We start from the raw sequence: 20,262 nt of genomic DNA, 5'->3' as shown, positions 1-20,262 counted from the left end.
CTCTGGTGGACAAGCTGAGTGGCCAGGTGACCCATGGTTGTCGCAGTGGCCCACCCACATTGCTTGCATCAGAGGATGAAAATTCTCTGGTGCAGTACTGTATCTACTGGGCCAGCCATGGGTTCCCCTTCACCAGACAGAGGCTGATGAAATACGCAGACAAAATATTCAGGTGTTTGGTGTTCTATGTGTTTATGTAGAATGCTGGACTAACTGTTCTCAATGTGTGTGATGTAAATGTGGCTGTGCATGGTGATGCCAAAATAAACATTTTCATCCTGGATGGACAATTTTATATTCAAATCAAAGTTTGTCACGTGCGTCGAATACAACAGGTGTAGACCTTACAGTGAAATGCTTACTTACAGGCTCTAACCAATAGTGCAAAAAACGTATTAGGTGAACAATAGGAAGGTAAAGAAATAAAACAACAGTAAAAAGACAGGCTATATACAGTAGCGAGGCTATAAAAGTAGCGAGGCTACATACAGGCATCGGTTAGTCAGGCTGATTGAAGTAGTATGTACATGTAGATATGGTTAAAGTGACTATGCATATATGATGAACAGAGAGTAGCAGTTGCGTAAAAGAGGGGTTGGCGGGTGGTGGGTGGGACACAATGCAGATAGCCCGGTTAGCCAATGTGCGGGATCACTGGTTGGTCGGCCCAATTGAGGTAGTATGTACATGAATGTATAGTTTAAGTGACTATGCATATATGATAAACAGAGAGTAGCAGCAGCGTAAAAAGAAGGGTTGGGGGGCACACCATGCAGATAGTCCAGGTAGCCATTTTATTACCTATTATCTTATCTTATGGCTTGGGGGTAAAAACTGTTGAGAAGCCTTTTTGTCCTAGACTTGGCACTCCGGTGCCGCTTGTCATGTGGTAGTAGAGAGAACAGTCTATGACTGGGGTAGCTGGGGTCTTTGACAATTTTTAGGGCCTACACCGCCTGGTGTAGAGGTCCTGGATGGCAGGCAGCTTAGCCCCAGTGATGTACTGTGCCGTACGCACTACCATCTGTAGTGCCTTGTGGTCGGAGGCCGAGCAATTGCCGTACCAGGCAGTGATGCAACCAGTCAGGACGCTCTCGATGTAGCAGCTGTAGAACCTTTTGAGGATCTCAGGACCCATGCCAAATCTTTTTAGTTTCCTGAGGGGCAATAGGCTTTGTCGTGTCCTCTTCTTGACTGTTTTTGTGTGTTTGGACCATTCTAGTTTGTTGTTGATATGGACACCAATGAACTTGAGGCTCTCAACCTGCTCCACTACAGCCCCGTCGATGAGAATGGGGGCGTGCTCGGTCCTCCTTTTCCTGTAGTCCACAATCATCTCCGTAGTCCTGGTTACATTGAGGGATAGGTTGTTATTCTGGCACCACCCAGCCAGGTCTCTGACCTCCTCTCTATAGGCTGTCTCGTCATTGTCGGTGATCAGGCCTACCACTGTTGTGTCGTCTGCAAACGTAATGATGGTGTTGGAGTCGTCTGAGAACGCACCCCTGGGGGGCTCCAGTGTTGAGGATCATCGTGGCAGATGCGTTACTACCTACCCTCACCACCTGGGTGTGGCCCATCAGGATGTCCAGGATCCAGTTGCAGAGGGAGCCGTTTAGTCCCAGGATCCTTAGTTTAGAGATTAGCTTTGAGAGTACTATGGTGTTGAACGCTGAGCTGTAGTCAATGAATAGCATTCTCACGTAAGTGTTCCTTTTGTCCAGGTGGGAAAGGGCAGTGTGGAGTGCAATAGAGATTGCATCATCTGTGGATCTGTTTGAGCAGTATGCAAATTGGAGTGGGTCTAGGGTTTCTGGGATAATGGTGCTGATGTGAGCCATTACCAGCCTTTCAAAGCACTTCATGGCAACGGACGTGAGTGCTACGCGTCTGTAGTCATTTAGGCAGGTTGCCTTTGTGTTCTTGGGCACAGGGACTATGGTGGTCTGCTTGAAACATGTTGGTGTTACAGACTCAATCAGGGACATGTTGAAAATGTCAGCGTGATTACACAGTCGTCCAGAACAGCTGAGGCTCTCATGCATGCCTCAGTGTTGCTTGCCTCGAAGCGAGCATAGAAGTGATTTAGCTCATCTGGTAGGCTCGTGTCACTGGGCAGCTCGCGGCTGTGCTTCCCTTTGTAGTCTGTAATAGTTTGCAAGCCCTGCCACATAAGACGAGCATCGGAGCCGGAGATTTAACTTTAGCCTGCAGCTTTGATATGTGCTGAGAGAAGGACGGTGTACTGTCTAGCCATACTCCCAAGTACTTGTATGAGGTGACTACCACAAATCAAATCAAATTTATTTATATAGCCTTTCTTACATCAGCTGATATCTCAAAGTGCTGTACAGAAACCCAGCATAAAACCCCAAACAGCAAGCAATGCAGGTGTAGAAGCACGGTGGCTAGGAAAAACTCCCTAGAAAGGCCAAAACCTAGGAAGAAACCTAGAGAGGAACCAGGCTATGAGGGGTGGCCAGTCCTCTTCTGGCTGTGCCGGGTGGAGATTATAACAGCACATGGCCTAGATGTTCAAATGTTCATAAATGACCAGCATGGTCAAATAATAATAATCATAGTAGTTGTCGAGGGTGCAACAAGTCAGTAACACAAGAGTAAGTGTCAGTTGGCTTTTTCATAGCCGATCTTTGAGAGTATCTCTACCGCTCCTGCTGTCTCTAGAGAGTTGAAAACAGCAGGTCTGGGACAGGTAGCACGTCCGGTGAATAGGTCAGGGTTCCAGCAGGTCTGGGACAACAGGTCTGGGACAGGTAGCACGTCCGGTGAACAGGTCGGGGTTCCATAGCTGCAGGCAGAACAGTTGGAACTGGAGCAGCAGCACGGCCAGGTGAACTGGGGACAGCAAGGAGTCATCAAGCCAGGTAGTCCTGAGGCATGGTCCTAGGGCTCAGGTCCTCTGAGAGAGAGAAAGAAAGAAAGAGAGAATTAGAGAGAGCATATTTAAATTCACACAGGACACCGGAAAAGACAAGAGAAATACTCCAGATGTGACAGACTGACCCTAGCCCCCCGACACAAACTACTGCAGCATAAATACTGGAGGCTGAGACAGGAGGGGTCAGGAGACACTGTGGCCCCATCCGATGAAACCCCCGGACAGGGCCAAACAGGTAGGATATAACCCCACCCACTTTGCCAAAGCACAGCCTCCACACCACTGGACAAGCTCTAAACCCTCAGAGGTAGTAATCACACCTGTGGGGAGAGGGGCATTCCTCTTACCAAACCACATGACCTTTGTTTTGGAGGTGTTCAGAACAAGGTCAAGGGTAGAGAAAGTTTGTTGGACACTAAGACAGCTTTGTTGTAGAGCATTTAACCCAAAATCCAGGGAGGGGCCAGCTAAGTTTAAGACTGTATGATCTGCATATAAATGGATGAGAGAGCTTCCTGCCACCTAAGCTATGTTGTTGATGTAAATTGAGAAGAGCGTGGGGCCTAGGATTGAGCCTTGGGGTACTCCCTTGGTGACAGGCAGTGGCTGAAACAGCAGATTTTCTTACTTTATACACTGCACTCCTTGAGAGAGGTAGTTAGCAAACCAGGCCAAGACCCCTCAGAGACACCAATACTCCTTAGCCGGCCCACAAGAATGGAATAGTCTACCGTATCAAAAGCGTTGGCCAAGTCAATAAAAATAGCAGCACAACATTGCTTAGGTTCAAGGGCAATGTCGACATCATCGAGGACCTTTAACCTGTTAGGGTATAGGGGGCAGTATTTTCACGGCTGGATAAAAAAATGTACCCGATTTAATCTGGTTACTAATCCTACCCAGTAACTACAATATGCATATACTTATTATATATGGATAGAAAACACCCTAAAGTTTCAAAAACTGTTTCAATGGTGTCTGTGAGTATAACAGAACTAATTTGGCAGGCAAAACCCTGAGACAGATTCTGACAGGAAGTGGATACCTGATGTGTTGAATTGACTTTAAGCCTATACCATTGAAAAACAAAGGGGCTGAGGAATGTTTTGGCACTTCCTATTGCTTCTACAAGATGTCCCCAGCCTTTACAAAGTGTTTTGAGTCTTCTACAGTGAGATCTGACCGAAGAAGAGCCTTGGAACGGTGCTGGCCCATTAGACACCTGGCGTGCGAGTTCATGTTGGGTACTCTCATTCCGAAACGTTTTAAAAGAGAACCCAATGGTCCGCCTTGAATTTTATTCATGTTCTGGTTAAAAAAGGCCCTAATGATTTATGCGATACAACGTTTGACATGTTTGAACGAACGTAAATATATTTTTTCCGTTCGTGAAGTGAAGTCCGGCTGGCTTAGATCATGTGCTAACAACACGGAGCTTTTTGGACATAAATGATGAGCTTTTTTGAACAAAACTACATTCGTTATGGACCTGGGATTCTTTGGAAGTGACATCTGATGAAGAGAATCAAAGGTAATGGATTATTTACATAGTATTTTCGATTTTAGATCTCTCCAACATGGCGGTTAGTCTGTATCGCAATGCGTATTTTTCTGGGCGCAGTGCTCAGATTATTGCAAAGTGTGATTTCCCAGTAAGGTTAATTTTAAATCTGGCAAGTCGATTGCGTTCAAGAGATGTAAATCTATAATTCTTTGAATGACAATATAATATTTTACCAATGTTTTCTAATATTAATTCATTATTTTGTTGTCATGACTTGACTGCCGGTATTGGAGGGAAACGATTTCCTGAACATCAACGCCATAGTAAAACGCTGTTTTTAGATATAAATATGAACTTGACAGAACTAAAAATGCATGCATTGTCTAACATAATGTCCTAGGAGTGTCATCTGATGGAGATTGTAAAAGGTTAGTGCATAATTTTAGCTGATTTTATGGTTTTGGTGACGCCTGTCTTTGAATCGACAATACATTACACACAGCTATTGTCAATGTACTCTCCTAACATAACCTAACTTTATGCTTTCCCCGTAAGACCTTTTTGAAATCGGACAACGTGGTTAGATTAAGGAGATGTTTATCTTTTAAAGGGTGTAAGTTAGTTGTATGTTTGAGAAATTTGAATTTTGACATTTATTTGGTTTCAAATTTGCCGCTCTTGAAATGCACCTGCTGTTGATAGCGTGCCACCCGTGGCGCACCCTAACGTCCCACATAGCCCCAAGAAGTTAAGGTTGCAGTGAAACATCCATAACCTGAGCGGAAACCAGATTGCATACCAGAGAGAATACTATTGACATCAAGAAAGCCTGTCCGTTTATTTTTGATACGTTTTTCCAACACTTTTGATAAACAGGGCAAAATAGAAATAGGCCTATAACAATTAGGATCAGCTTGATCTCCCCTTTTAAATAAAGGACGATGTCACGCTTGTCGTCGGTAATGGAGGACCAAAACGCAGCAGGTATGTGTATGCTCATCATGACGTTTATTTACTTTCAAAAAGAATATCAAAATAACAAAACCACGAGAACGAACGAACGAATAACAACAACAAACAGTCTGGCAAAGCATAAGGCTCAACACAGAACAATCTCCCACAAAATACAAGACAAACACACCCAACTAATATAGGACTTCCAAGCAAAGGCAACACCAAACAGCTGCCTTCAATTGGAAGTCCAACCCCAATTAACTCAACATAGAACCACACACACTAGACTAACCATAGAATACATGAAAACCAAACAGTGCCCAAAAACCCCAGAATACTTCAATCAAATGCCCCTTCAACAAACACACCACCCCGAACCACATAAAACGAATACCCTCTGCCACGTCCTGACCAAACTACAATACCAATTAACCTTATACTGGCCAGGACGTGACAGTACCCCCCCCCCCCCTTAAAGGTGCTAACCCCGGAAGCACATTACAAAAACAAAAAAAACAAAACAAAAAACCACAACCCCAAACAACAAAACAAATTTCCCCTCTACTAAAAGGGAGGGAAGGGAGGGTGGCTGCCGTCAACAACGGCACTGTGCTACACCCCCCCTCCCCAACCCACCTATATCAGGAGGTGGCTCCGGTTCTGGCCGTTCCAGGCAGTCGGGCCACTCTGGCAGCTCGGGGCAGTCTGACCAGTCTGGCAGCTCGGGGCAGTCTGGGCATTCTGGCAGCTCGGGCGACTGTTGACTGGCGGGCAGCTCTGGCGACGGTTGACTGGCGGGCAGCTCTGGCGACTGTTGGCTGGCGGGCAGCTCTGGCGACTGTTGGCTGGCGGGCAGCTCTGGCGACTGTTGGCTGGCGGGCAGCTCTGGCGACTGTTGGCTGGCGGGCAGCTCTGGCGACTGTTGGCTGGCGGGCAGCTCTGGCGACTGTTGGCTGGCGGGCAGCTCTGGCGACTGTTGGCTGGCGGGCAGCTCTGGCGACTGTTGGCTGGCGGGCAGCTCTGGCGACTGTTGGCTGGCGAGGCTGGGTTTACGCACTTGAAGCCTGGTGCGTGGTGCTGGTACTGGGCTTACCAGATTGTGAACACGCACCTCCAGGCTAGTGCGGGGAGCGGGAACAGGACGAGTCGGACTGGGTTGACGCACTTCCGGGTTCGCACGAGAGACAGGAGCTGGAAACCCAGGGCTATGGAGGCGCACAGTCGGTCTTGATCTTACCTCCTGCACAACCCGCCTTGGCTGGATGGAACTAGTAGCCCTGTACGAGCTAGGTGCTCGTACAGGGCAGACTGGGCTGTGCAGGGGCCTGATGGTAGCCGTGCGTAGAGCGGGAGTTGGGTAGCCTGGTCCTCGGAGGCGTACCGGCGACCAGATGCGCTGCGCAGGCATCCTCCTACCAGGCTGGATGCCCGCTCTAGCACGGCACCTGCGAGGGGCTGGAATAACGCGCACCGGACTGTGCGTGCGTATGGGTGAGAGTGCGCTCCTCAGCGAACCATGGCGCTCTCCACCCCATACGCTCCTCCATATAACCACGGGTAGCTGGCTTCCGGCTCTTCCTAGGCCTAGCCAAACTACCCGTGTGCCCCCCCAAAAAAATTTCTTGGGGGTGCCTCTCGTGCTTCTCCCTCAGCGCGTCCATGGCCTCGTACCTCCGCCTCTCTGCCTTGGCTGCCTCAATTTCCCACTGCGGGCGGCGATAATCCCCAGCCTGGTGCCAAGGTCCGGCCCCGTCCAGAACTTCCTCCCAGGTCCATTTCTCCCGCCAGTCCAACTCGAAGTCCCTCTGCTCCTTCCTCTGCTGCTTGGTCCATAGTTGGTGGGAGATTCTGTCACGCTTGTCGTCGGTAATGGAGGACCAAAACGAAGCAGGTATGTGTATGCTCATCTTGATGTTTATTTACTTTCAAAAAGAATATCAAAATAACAAAACCACGAGAACGAAATGAACGAACAACAACAACAAACAGTCTTGCAAAGCATAAGGCTCAACACAGAACAATCTCCCACAAAATACAAGACAAACACACCCAACTAATATAGGACTTCCAATCAAAGGCAACACCAAACAGCTGCCTTCAATTGGAAGTCCAACCCCAATTAACTCAACATAGAACCACACACACTAGACTAACCATAGAATACATGAAAACCAAACAGTGCCCAAAAACCCCGGAATACTTCAATCAAATGCCCCTTCAACAAACACACCACCCCGAACCACATAAAACGAATACCCTCTGCCACGTCCTGACCAAACTACAATACCAATTAACCTTATACTGGCCAGGACGTGACAGACGAACTGTGGCTGCCTTCCAAACAATGGGAACCTCCCCAGAAAGGAGAGACAGAGGTTGGAGATAGGCTTGGTGATGATAGGGGCAGCAACTTTAAAGAAGAAAGGGTCTAAACCACCTGACCCAGGTGTTTTTTTGGGGTCAAGTTTCAGGAGCTCCTTTAGCACCTTGGACTCAGTGATTGCATGCAGGGAGAAACTTTGTTGCGGGGCTGATAAAGAGACCTTGGATGACATGCTAGCTAAACAAAAGCTAAATTGCTTCCCGCTTAATCCCTTACGTTAACTTCTTATGAAGAAACAAGGACTGTCATGAATTGTTGTGACAGTCATTTTGCATTTGGGAAATAATTAGTGTATGTAGACCTCATGACAAGGGCCAAGAGTTTTGTTTTAATGTTGTTTGCTTAATTAATTATGTTTATCTTACAAATAGTTCTGTATGAAATGAAGCAGCAGCAGTATATGGTATATGTTTAGCTGATGCAGTTTATGGTCCAGTGGGCATCTCTCATGCTTTACTTTTCTGTATAACAAACTTTGCTCCGGTTGAAAAAATGCAAATCAAACTTAACGATGTTGATAATAATTTGTGAATAGTAAAATGAGGAGCAAATTAATTGTACATGACCACACAAATAGTGGCTAATTGCATAGTTAAAGAGCGTGTTTTTATGCATATTATAAAATCATACAGCAGTTAACTTTTAGGTTGGCTGATAATTTAGCCAATAGATTACAAATTGAACTTCTTTTGAACTGGAAAATGGTCCTGCATTAAATATGCCATTGTCTAAATGTATCGCTCTGCCCAATTGCAGAAGCTCTGCCTCTTTAAATGTTCATGTTTTTCTAACAGAAACCATTAAATGCCGTTCTGATATACATCTGACCTGTCCTGCAAATATTACTTCACACCCTAATTCGATGTAATGTTGTTAGACTCAATGAAGTCATCACGCTTCAATTAAGCTTGGTTTGCTGTGACAGCGAGGGACGTGGTTTGAAAAGTGATTTTCTTGTTATCTGGGTCATCTCAGATGTCCAAGACACCCATTGACAATCAATTCCCTGTTGGCTTAAGTGAAATATGTATTAGAGGAGCACTTCACACTTATTTCCACAATATCGCAATCACATGTATAGGCTTTTAAAACACTAATAAACATCATACTGTACATTCGAAACATCTTCTATTCAGACTACAAGGGCATTAACAGATGGCGTTGCACCAATTCCTCAGCCAATACAGACACAGAGCAACTAACAAATAGCCCTGATGTCAATCAGTGGCTCATCAGCCTCTTTAGAGTTGGCCTCTCTGACACCCCCATTTAGATACAAGTCCAATTTACAATTTACTGTGGAGCCACAGTGGCCAAGTCATTTAGCTGTCAACCAGGAGCGACGGGAGATATGTCCTATATCCAGAGGCCAATATTCATGAAGGCTCTTCCTTGTTGTGCTGTAAATACACAGAGAAATGGGGGGGGGTAGATGGGGGCAGAGAGTGAAGAGAGAGAGGGTAGGTAAGAGAGCGATAGAATGGGGCTGTAGATCATGTTAATCATCCTAATCAGTGTCCAACAGGCCGTCCAACACAAGCGTTGTTACCAATTATGGGAGGGGAGGTCTGCCAGCGAGTGCCTCCATGGGTGGGAATTTTTCTGTGTGTTTATGTTGTTTACAAAACACTGTCTCAGGGTCATGAAGCCATAGATATTTAATGTTTTATGTATGGCAACAAAACAGGGGAGTTGTGTTGTATTATATGTTAGCGTTGAATTGCTTTCTTTTTATTCAACCTTCAAACCCTTGTTTGTTGGAGAAGAAAAAAAGGTACATTTTTATTTGTAATTATGTGTTTTTACGTGATGACTGTACTGTATGTTCTAGGAGATTTATAATCTGTGCTCAAACCAGTAACCCCTTTTCCGTTGCTTCAAGGTCACTGTATGAATAAAGAATTCATCATTGATTGCTCTGCTCAGGAACAATGCTAATGGTTTTATCGACTTTTATTCCTCACACCCAACGCTTGCTTTATTACAATTCCACCTTGCTTTTTATTGAAACTGCAAGGCTGACCATCTAATGTTTTTTGCACCACTATGCTGCATCAAAGAGTCATTCATCTCTTAGAAAGAGATGTTTTAGGCTTTGAATGCATTTCACAAATTTTCTGTTTGATAAAATACTTCTAGTATAGCACTTCTTTACATTTTTTGGCTGGTTTTTCTTTTCAAATCAAATCCAAGTATGTTTGTCATGTGCGCCGAATACAACAGGTGTTGACCTTATAGTAAAAGGCTTACTTACAGGCTATAACCAATAGTGCAAAAAGGTATTAGGTGAACAATAGGTAAGTAAAGGAATAAAAACAACAGTAAAAAGACAGTGAAAAACAGTAGCGAGGCTATAAAAGTAGCGAGGCTACATACAGACACCGGTGAGTCAGGCTGATTGAGGTAGTATGTACATGTAGATATGGTTAAAGTGACTATGCATATATGATGAACAGAGAGTAGCAGTAGCGTGAAGAGGGGTTGGCAGGTGGTGGGTGGTGGGTGGGACACAATGCAGATAGCCCGGTTAGCCAATGTGCGGGAGCACTGGTTGGTCGGCCCAATTGAGGTAGTATGTACATATGTACATGAATGTATAGTTAAAGTGACTGTGCATATATGATAAACAGAGAATGGCAGCAGCGTAAAGACGGGTTGGGGGAGGAGCACACAATGCAAATAGTCTGGGTAGCCATTTGATTACCTGTTCAGGAGTCTTATGGCTTGGGGGTAAAAACTGTTGAGAAGCCTTTTTGTCCTAGACTTGTCACTCCGGTACCGCTTGTCATGTGGTAGTAGAGAGAACAGTCTATGACTGGGGTAGCTGGGGTCTTTGACAGTTTTTAGGGCCTTCCTCTGACATCACCTGGTGTAGAGGTCCTGGATGGCAGGCAGCTTAGCCCCAGTGATGTACTGGGCCGAACGCACTACCCTCCGTAGTGCCTTGCGGTTGGAGGCTGAGCAATTGCCGTACCAGGCAGTGATGCAACCAGTCAGGATGCTCTCGATGTTGCAGCTGTAGAACCTTTTGAGGATCTGAGGAGCCATGCCAAATCTTTGTTGTGCCCTCTTCACAACTGTCTTGGTGTGTTTGGACCATTCTAGTTTGTTGTTGATATGGACACCAAGGAACTTGAAGCTCTCAACCTGCTCCACTACAGCCCCATCGATGAGAATGGGGGCGTGCTCGGTCCTCCTTTTCCTGTAGTCCACAATCATCTCCTTAGTCTTGGTTACGTTGAGGGATAGGTTGTTATTTTGGAACCACCTGGCCAGGTCTCTGACCTCCTCCCTATAGGCTGTCTCGTCGTTGTCGGTGATCAGGCCAACCACTGTTGTGTCATCTGCAAACTTAATGATGGTGTTGGAGTCGTGCCTGGACATGCAGTCGTGGGTGAACAGGGAGTACAGGAGGGGACTGAGCACGCACCCCTGGGGGGCTCCAGTGTTGAGGATCATCGTGGCAGATGTGTTGCTACCTACCCTCACCACCTGGGTGTGGCCCATCAGGATGTCCAGGATCCAGTTGCAGAGGGAGCCATTTAGTCCCAGGATCCTTAGCTTAGAGATGAGCTTTGAGAGTACTATGGTGTTGAACGCTGAGCTGTAGTCAATGAATAGCATTCTCACATAAGTGTTCCTTTTGTCCAGGTGGGAAAGGGCAGTGTGGAGTGCAATAGAGATTGCATCATCTGTGGATCTGTTTGGGCAGTATGCAAATTGGAGTGGGTCTAGGGTTCCTGGGATAATGGTGTTGATGTGAGCCATTACCAGCCTTTCAAAGCACTTCATGGCTACGGACGTGAGTGCTCCGCATCTGTAGTCATTTAGGCAGGTTGCATTTGTGTTCTTGGGAACAGGGACTATGGTGGTCTGCTTGAAACATGTTGGTATTACAGACTCAATCACGGACATGTTGAAAATGTCAGTGAGGACACCTGCCAGTTGGTCAGCACATGCCCGGAGCACACGTCCTGGTAATCCGAATTGCCCCGCAGCCTTGTGTATGTTGACCTGTTTAAAGGTCTTACTCACGTCAGCTACGGACAGCATGATCACACAGTTGTCTAGAACAGCTGATGCTCTCATGCATGCCTCAGTGTTGCTTGCCTCGAAGCGAGCATAGAAGTGATTTAGCTCGTCTGGTAGGGTCGTGTCACTGGGCAGCTCATGGCTGGGCTTCCCTTTGTAGTCTGTAATAGTTTGTAAGCCCTGCCACATAAAGACTGTTTCACAGTGGCACGATGGTGATATATTAGGAATATCAAATGGTCATTTCTTTTTTCTTTTTTTTGACCAAGTTTTTATTTGTTTTGTCATTTTTGTTGGGGGTTTTACAGGTACAATAACAATTTCAAAGGATATATTTAGTTTATATAGCGTGTGCATGGGCTGCCACTCAAAAGAAAAACAAAAGTAAGAAATGCATATAGAGAAATTATCATATTGATCAAAACGGATTTTGTAATTGTAAAATTGGTATGTAAAGAATAATAAACAAAAAGAGGTGGGCTTACACCCCAACTCCCCATCAATTCTATCCGGGATCGTTTACCTTGCCATATACTGTACATTTGTAAACCCCACTGTTGATTTTATTCCAATAGTCAGAAGGGGGACTACAGAAATTGATCCATGGAAATTATTCATTTTGACAATAGATATTCTGCCAGTTAAAGCAACTGGGATATTTGTCCATCTACTGAGGTTGGATTTAATTTATGCCAACGGTTTTATCTAAGGAAGGAAATATATATATTCCCAAAAAGCATTTGGGAGGGATAGAGATACACTGTCTAGATAAAGATATCCTCAGTGTATAATGAGATGAAGTAATCCAAAGAATTTAGTGATATTGGTGTAATTTGTTGTAATTTATTTTGATTGCCTGGGCCAGAGGCTCCATAGACAATAAAAAATAGCAGAGGTGAGATGGAATCACTTCAACCTGGACTCGGGGGTAGACGTAACATAGTAATAGTAAATCCAGGATACTTAAATTAGTATTATATGATATGTTTCATGTGGTATGTATTAATTTGTTGATGTCCATCATCCATTTCATATGACATGGAGTTAGGGTTAGGGGTTAAGGTTAGGGTTAAGGTTAGGGTTAAAGTTAGGAGTTGGGTTAAGGGTTAAGGGTAGGGTTAGCTAAAATGCTAAGTAGTTGCAAAGTAGCTAAAACGTAGTAAGTTGTTGCAAAGTTGCTAAATAGCTAAAATGCTAAAGTTGTCCATGATGAGATTCTAACACTCAACCATTGGGTTGCTGGATGTTTGCGTTATACACCCACCCATCCACCCTAAAAGTAACCTAATGTCTTATGTAACCGTACCAAAGGTAACATATCATACTAATGTTAGTGTCCCAGATTTACTTTTTATCAAATCCAATCAAACTTTATTTGTCACATGCGCTGAATTACTGTGAAATGCTTACCGTGAAAAGCCCTTAACCAACACCTCAGGGCGAGTGCGAGGAGCAGGAACAGGACACACCGGACTGGGCAGGCGCACTAGAGACCTGATGCGTGGGGCTGGCACAGGTGGCGCCAGACTGGTGACACGCACCTCACGGTAAGCACGAGGAGTTGGCTTAGGTCTCCAACCTGACTCTGCCAATCTCCCCGTGTGCCCCCCCCCAAAAAAAAAAATTGGGGGGCTGCCTCTCATGCTTCCCTTGTTGCCGTGCTCTCGCTGCCTCCACCTGTTCCCATGGGAGGCGCTTTTCTCCTGCCCCTAAATCCTCCAAAGCCCTGGATATACTCCTCCTTATCTCCTCAATAGTCCACTGGTCCATACCACGCTGCTTGGTCCTTTGGTGGTGGGAGATTCTGTCACGGTTGTCGAAAGGAGGAGCGGACCGTAGTGCAGCGTGTCGTTCCACATTTTATTTATACTGTGAAACTATGCAATACATAAATAAACTGAATGACAAAAAACAACAAACCGTGACGCAGAGGTGAAAACGTACACTACTCAAAATTAATTTCCCACAAAACCGAGGTGGAAGAAAACCCTACTTAAGTATGATCTCCAATTAGAGACAACGAGGTCCAGCTGCCTCTAATTGGAGATCATCCCAAACAAAACCCAACATAGAAATACAAAACTAGAACCTAACAACCTAGAAAAACGAAACTAGAACACCCCCCTGTCACGCCCTGACCTACTCTACCATAGAAAATAACAGCTTTCTATGGTCAGGACGTGACAGTTTCTTGGAGCATTGCTATATCAATATACATTCCTGCTAGAATATCAAGACAGCTGGAACGTTTGATAGGATTATTAAGACCTTTCAAATTCCATGAGAGAATAGCTATGGTTGCCATTGTTTTTCTAAAATGTAATTGTTATCTTTAGTGTTGATAAGCCCATGGATGTGAAATAAAAAACAGGACCCACAGGGAAACCCACCCATTGGTCGCGCCACACCAAGAAGACCCTCTCTATAAACCGTTCCCCCTTGCTCCCCTTCCCCAGCCCCCCTCCTCCCTAGGCCCCAGCACTCCCTCCCCGGTTCCTCCGGCCCTGCACTATAATTAGATTGTTAAAGCATAACGGCAGATGTCAGCCTTACATATGGAATCTCTTAACCTTATTTTTGGTCTTAATGTATCAAAGACGAAGAAGAAGTTAAAACTAAGTAAGTAAACAATTCGGACCTTTACATTTGAGTTAGGAGACTTGATAAGGAAGGGTGGGTAATGAAGAAAAAAGAAAGAAAATGAAAACAAAAAGCATATATGACAGATATGCAAGCCTAATGCCTAAACAGTCAAAAATCCATTATCTTCATTTGTTATTAGCAATATGCTTTAAATAACCATAAACCTAAATGTGCCCTACTTTATGTGCTCTATATCCTTCAAACTCAACTCTGGACCTCAAAGCCAGTTCTACTGCATTTTTTTCATTGCTCCTCTGTAATCAGGGACTGATTTAGACCTGGAACACCAGGTGTGTGCAATTAATTATCAGGTTCAACAAAAAAACAGCATAGGGTAAGATTTGAATTCCCCATCTCTAGATCATTGCTTGTAGGGCAGTCCTCTGTGGAATATAAATTCACTAGACTAAACAGAGGGGGACAGGAATCAACAGGAAGAAAAACAAGCAAAAGCAAAAAGGCTATTGCGTAGTATCAAATCAAATCAAATTTATTTATATAGCCCTTCTTACATCAGCTGATATCTCAAAGTGCTGTACAGAAACCCAGCCTAAAACCCCAAACAGCAAGCAATGCAGGTGTAGAAGCACGGTGGCTAGGAAAAACTCCCTAGAAAGGCCAAAACCTAGGAAGAAACCTAGAGAGGAACCAGGCTATGAGGGGTGGCCAGTCCTCTTCTGGCTGTGCCGGGTGGAGATTATAACAGCACATGGCCTAGATGTTCAAATGTTCATAAATGACCAGCATGGTCAAATAATAATCATAGCAGTTGTCGAGGGTGCAACAAGTCAGTAACACAAGAGTAAGTGTCCGTTGGCTTTTTCATAGCCGATCTTTGAGAGTATCTCTACCGCTCCTGCTGTCTCTAGAGAGTTGAAAACAGCAGGTCTGGGACAGGTAGCACGTCCGGTGAACAGGTCAGGGTTCCATAGCTGCAGGCAGAGCAGTTGGAACTGGAGCAGCAGCACGGCCAGGTGAACTGGGGACAGCAAGGAGTCATCAAGCCAGATAGTCCTGAGGCATGGTCCTAGGGCTCCCGAGAGCGAGAAAGAAAGAAAGAGAAAGAGAGAATTAGAGAGAGCATATTTAAATTCACACAGGACACCGGAAAAGACAAGAGAAATACTCCAGATGTGACAGACTGACCCTAGCCCCCCGACACATAAACTACTGCAGCATAAATACTGGAGGCTGAGACAGGAGGGGTCAGGAGACACTGTGGCCCCATCCGATGAAACCCCCGGACAGGGCCAAACAGGTAGGATATAACCCCACCCACTTTGCCAAAGCACAGCCTCCACACCACTGGAGGGATATCTCCAACCACCAACATACCATCCCGGGACAAGGCCGAGTATAGCCCACAAAGATCTCCGCCACGGCACAGCCCAAGGGAAGGCGCCAACCCAGACAGGAAGACCACGTCAGTGACTCAACCCACTCAAGTGACGCACCCCTCCAAGGGACGGCATGGAAGAACACCAGAAGCCAGTGACTCAGCCCCCGTAATAGGGGTAGAGGCAGAGAATCCCAGTGGAAAGAGGGGAAACCGGCCAGGCAGAGACAGCAAGGGCGGTTCGTTGCTCCAGCCTTTCCGTTCACCTTCACACCCCTGGGCCAGACTACACTTAATCATTAGGACCTACTGAAGATATGTGTCTTCAGTAAAGACTTAAAGGTTGAGACTGAGTCTGCGTCTCTCACATGGGTAGGCAGACTATTCCATAAAAATTGAGCTCTATAGGAGAAAGCCCTGCCTCCAGCTGTTTGCTTAGAAATTCTAGGAACAATTAAGAGGCCCGCGTCTTGTGACCGTAGCATACATGTAGGTATGTACGGCAGGACCAAATCGGAAATATAGGTAGGAGCAAGCCCATGTAATGCTTTGTAGGTTAGCAGTAAAACCTTGAAATCAGCCCTTGCCTTAACAGGAAGCCAGTGTAGGGAGGCTAGCACTAGAGTAATATGATCACATTTTTTGGTTCTAGTCAGGATTCTAGCACCCATATTTAGCACTAACTGAAGTTTATTTAGTGCTTTATCCGGGTAGCCGGAAAGTAAAGCATTGCAGTAGTCCAACCTAGAAGTAACAAAGGCATGGATTAATTTTTCTGCGTCATTTTTGGACAGAAGGTTTCTGATTTTTGCAATGTTACGTAGATGGAAAAAAGCTGTCCTTGAAACAGTCTTGATATGTTCTTCAAAAGAGAGATCAGGGTCCAGAGTAACGCCGAGGTCCTTCACAGTTTTATTTGAGACGACTGTACAACCATCCAGATTAATTGTCAGATTCAACAGAAGATCTCTTTGTTTTTTTGGACCTAGAACAAGCATCTCTGTTTTGTCCGAGTTTAAGAGTAGAAAGTTTGCAGCCATCCACTTCCTTATGTCTGAGACACAGGCTTCTAGCGAGGGCAATTTTGGGGCTTCACCATGTTTCATTGAAATGTACAGCTGTGTGTCATCCGCATAGCAGTTAAATTTAACATTATGTTTTTGAATGACATCCCCAAGAGGTAAAATATATAGTGAAAACAATAGTGGTCCTAAAACGGAACCTTGAGGAACACCGGAAATTTACAGTTAATTTGTCAGAGGACAAACCATTCACAGAGACAAACTGATATCTTTCCGACAGATAAGACCTAAACCAGGCCAGAACTTGTCCATGTAGACCAATTTGGGTTTCCAATCTCTCCAAAAGAATGTGGTGATCGATGGTATCAAAAGCAGCACTAAGATCTAGGAGCACGAGGACAGACGCAGAACCTCGGTCTGACGTCATTAAAAGGTCATTTACCACCTTCACAAGTGCAGTCTCAGTGCTATGACGGGGTCTAAAACCAGACTGAAGCGTTTCGTATACATTGTTTGTCTTCAGGAAGGCAGTGAGTTGCTGTGCAACAGCTTTTTCTAAAATTTTTGAGAGGAATGGAAGATTCGATATAGGCCGATAGTTTTTTATAATTTCTGGGTCAAGATTTGGCTTTTTCAAGAGAGGCTTTATTACTGCCACTTTTAGTGAGTTTGGTACACATCCGGTGGATAGAGAGCCGTTTATTATGTTCAACATAGGAGGGCCAAGCACAGAAAGCAGCTCTTTCAGTAGTTTAGTTGGAATAGGGTCCAGTATGCAGCTTGAAGGTTTAGAGGCCATGATTATTTTCATCATTGTGTCAAGAGATATTAGTAGCCCATATAGGACTGGCCATCTCTCCTTGCCAGCAGCAAAAAGTAATCCCAGTCCCAGTACTTGTGGCACCTCCATATATTGTCCATTGTTCATTAATTGGCATGGTGTCAACAATGTGTACAGTATATGTCCTGGATAGTAGGCAATATCATTATAACAAGTTCAATGCTCAGCAATAATAGGAATATTTTTCCTTGTACCCAGACATGAGGGGTGTCCTCATCATCGTCTTATGTTGAGGGCAGCATCATAGCCATAGGCTAGGCTGCGTGAATATTCAGGTATGATATCCATGCACAATGAGCCAGTCATTGGGTTCCATCTGTTGGCTTGTGCCCTTGTGTGTTGGGTTTGATGTGCTTCTCGAAGAAGTCCCACGGGACTCGTCTGAAGGCAACCCATACAAATAAATGGAAGTTGTTTTGTGCCAATAAAAAAAGGGGTCAAATATGTGTCCAGAAAACACAAATATTTCCTGAACTTTCTTATACAGTGTCTCCTAGATATAGGACAGACACTTCAAAACCTTATTCCTTATGATTTATTTTGCCATTGTGAATGTGTTATTCAATGCATTTTTATGGGCTATAGTAGTAAAGGACACATTTGGATATATTTTTCCATACATATAAAGGGGTCCTAAAATTCTAAATCAAATAGCTAAATGACCCCCCCCCAATCCAGCTTTCCTGACCTATTTATAATTTACAACTGTAGGACCAGTCATAAGTAGCCACCAATTTGCAGTTAGCAAGAGTTGGCAAGTACATCACAGCCACTAGTTCTGGTGTCTTATATTACTTGGCAATGTTAATTCATCGATAATACAAGTCTTTGTTTTCAAGGATTATTTGTTTCTCCATACCCATTATTGGTCTTGTCCTTACTGTCAGCCAACCTTTTGGAACTGAAGTAACAAATTAGACACAATCCACGTAACCTTCAACATCCAGTGTGGTAGTAGCCTTACTACTTTATTTAGGCCTTGGTTAAGAACTATTCATATTAAGCCAAAGTTGAGCTTGCTCTGTGATGTGGAAACTAAAGCTTGCTTGCTCTACTGGTGAACCTGCACTGTGTTTGTGTGTGTGTCTGTGTGCGTGTGTGCATGCGTGTGTGTATGTGTGTGCATGCCTGCGTGCGTGTGTTTATGCATACTTTTTAATACAAGCGTGTGCATGAGGGTGTGCGTGCGTGCATGTGCGTGCGTGCGTGCATGTGTGTGTGTGTGTGTGTGTGTGTACCCATGCGTTCGTCTGTGTGGGCATAAATCAGATCAAATCGAATCAGATGTTATTGGTCACATACATGTGTTTAGCAGATGTTATTGCGGGTGTAGCGAAATGCTTGTGCTTCTAGCACCGACAGTGCAGTAATATCTAACAAGCACTATCTAACAGTTTCACAACATATACCCAAAATACATGTAAATCTAAGTAAGGAATGGATTAAGAATACACATATACGTCAGAGCGGCATTGGTCTAAGATAAAGTGGCGTAGTATAGAGTACAGTATATACATATGAGATGGGTGATGCAACATTTACAAACAACTAAAGTGACTAAGATACCGTAGAATAGTATAGAGTACAGTTTACACATTAGAGATGAGTAATGCAAGATACGGAGACATTATTAAAGTGGCTAGTGATTCATTTTCTTAAAGTGGCCAGTGATTCCTAATCTATGTCTATAGGCAGCAGCCTCTGATGTGCTGGTGTAGTATAGAATACAATACAGTTTATACATATGAAATGGGTGATGCAATATGTTAACACAATTTAAAAGTGACTAAGATATCATAGAATAGTGTGGAGTGCAATTTATACATATGACATTAGTTATGCTAGATACAGAACATTATTAAAGTGGCTAGTGATCCATTTCTAAAAGTGACCAGTGATCCCTAATCTATGTCTATAGGCAGCCTCCTCTGATGTGCTAGTGATGGCTGTTTAGCAGTCTGATAGAAGCTGTTTTTCAGTCTCTCGGTCCCAGCTTTGATGCACCTGTACTGACCTCGCCTTCTGGATGATAGCGAGGTGAACAGGCAGTGGCTCAGGGGTGGTTGATGTCCTTGATGATCTTTTTGGCCTTCCTATGGCATCGGGGGCTGTAGGTATCCAGGAGTGTGGGAAGCATATTGAGTATGCTTGAGACTGACGGGCGCAAGATCAGCCCCCTGAGTTCAGATTATTAATTCCCAGAAAAAGGGAACTGCTGTCTTGTCATTTGTTTTTCTCTCTCTTTGCCAAACCCGGGCACACGCTGAGACATGCTGACAAATCAGGGCCGCCTTTTGACACCACAAGATTGAGCGGGAATATTAAAAAAGATTATGTAGAATTGAGAAAAGTTCCTTTCTGTGCGATGGGGAGAGGCAGTGTTTATCTTTGCCGTTGGAAGCTGTCGAGCCTCTGATAAAACATGATCCATCTGTGGATTGAAGAGGCGTATGTCAGAGCAGCAGAAACTGAGGGGAGTCAGGGGCTGTGTTTACACAGGCAGCCCAACTCTGATCTTTTTTTCACTAATTAGTCTTTTGACCAATCAGATCAGCTCTGAAAAAAATCTTGATGTGAAATGAGCTGATGTGATTGGTCAAAAGACCAATTAGAATTGGGCTGCCTGGCCTCCCGAGTGGCGCAGTGGT

Source organism: Salmo trutta, chromosome 15, assembly GCF_901001165.1.
Source record: "Salmo trutta chromosome 15, fSalTru1.1, whole genome shotgun sequence".
In the NCBI taxonomy this organism is placed as follows: domain Eukaryota; kingdom Metazoa; phylum Chordata; class Actinopteri; order Salmoniformes; family Salmonidae; genus Salmo; species Salmo trutta.
The sequence above is the reverse complement of the archived record's forward strand: the minus strand, read 5'-3'. Positions refer to the sequence as shown.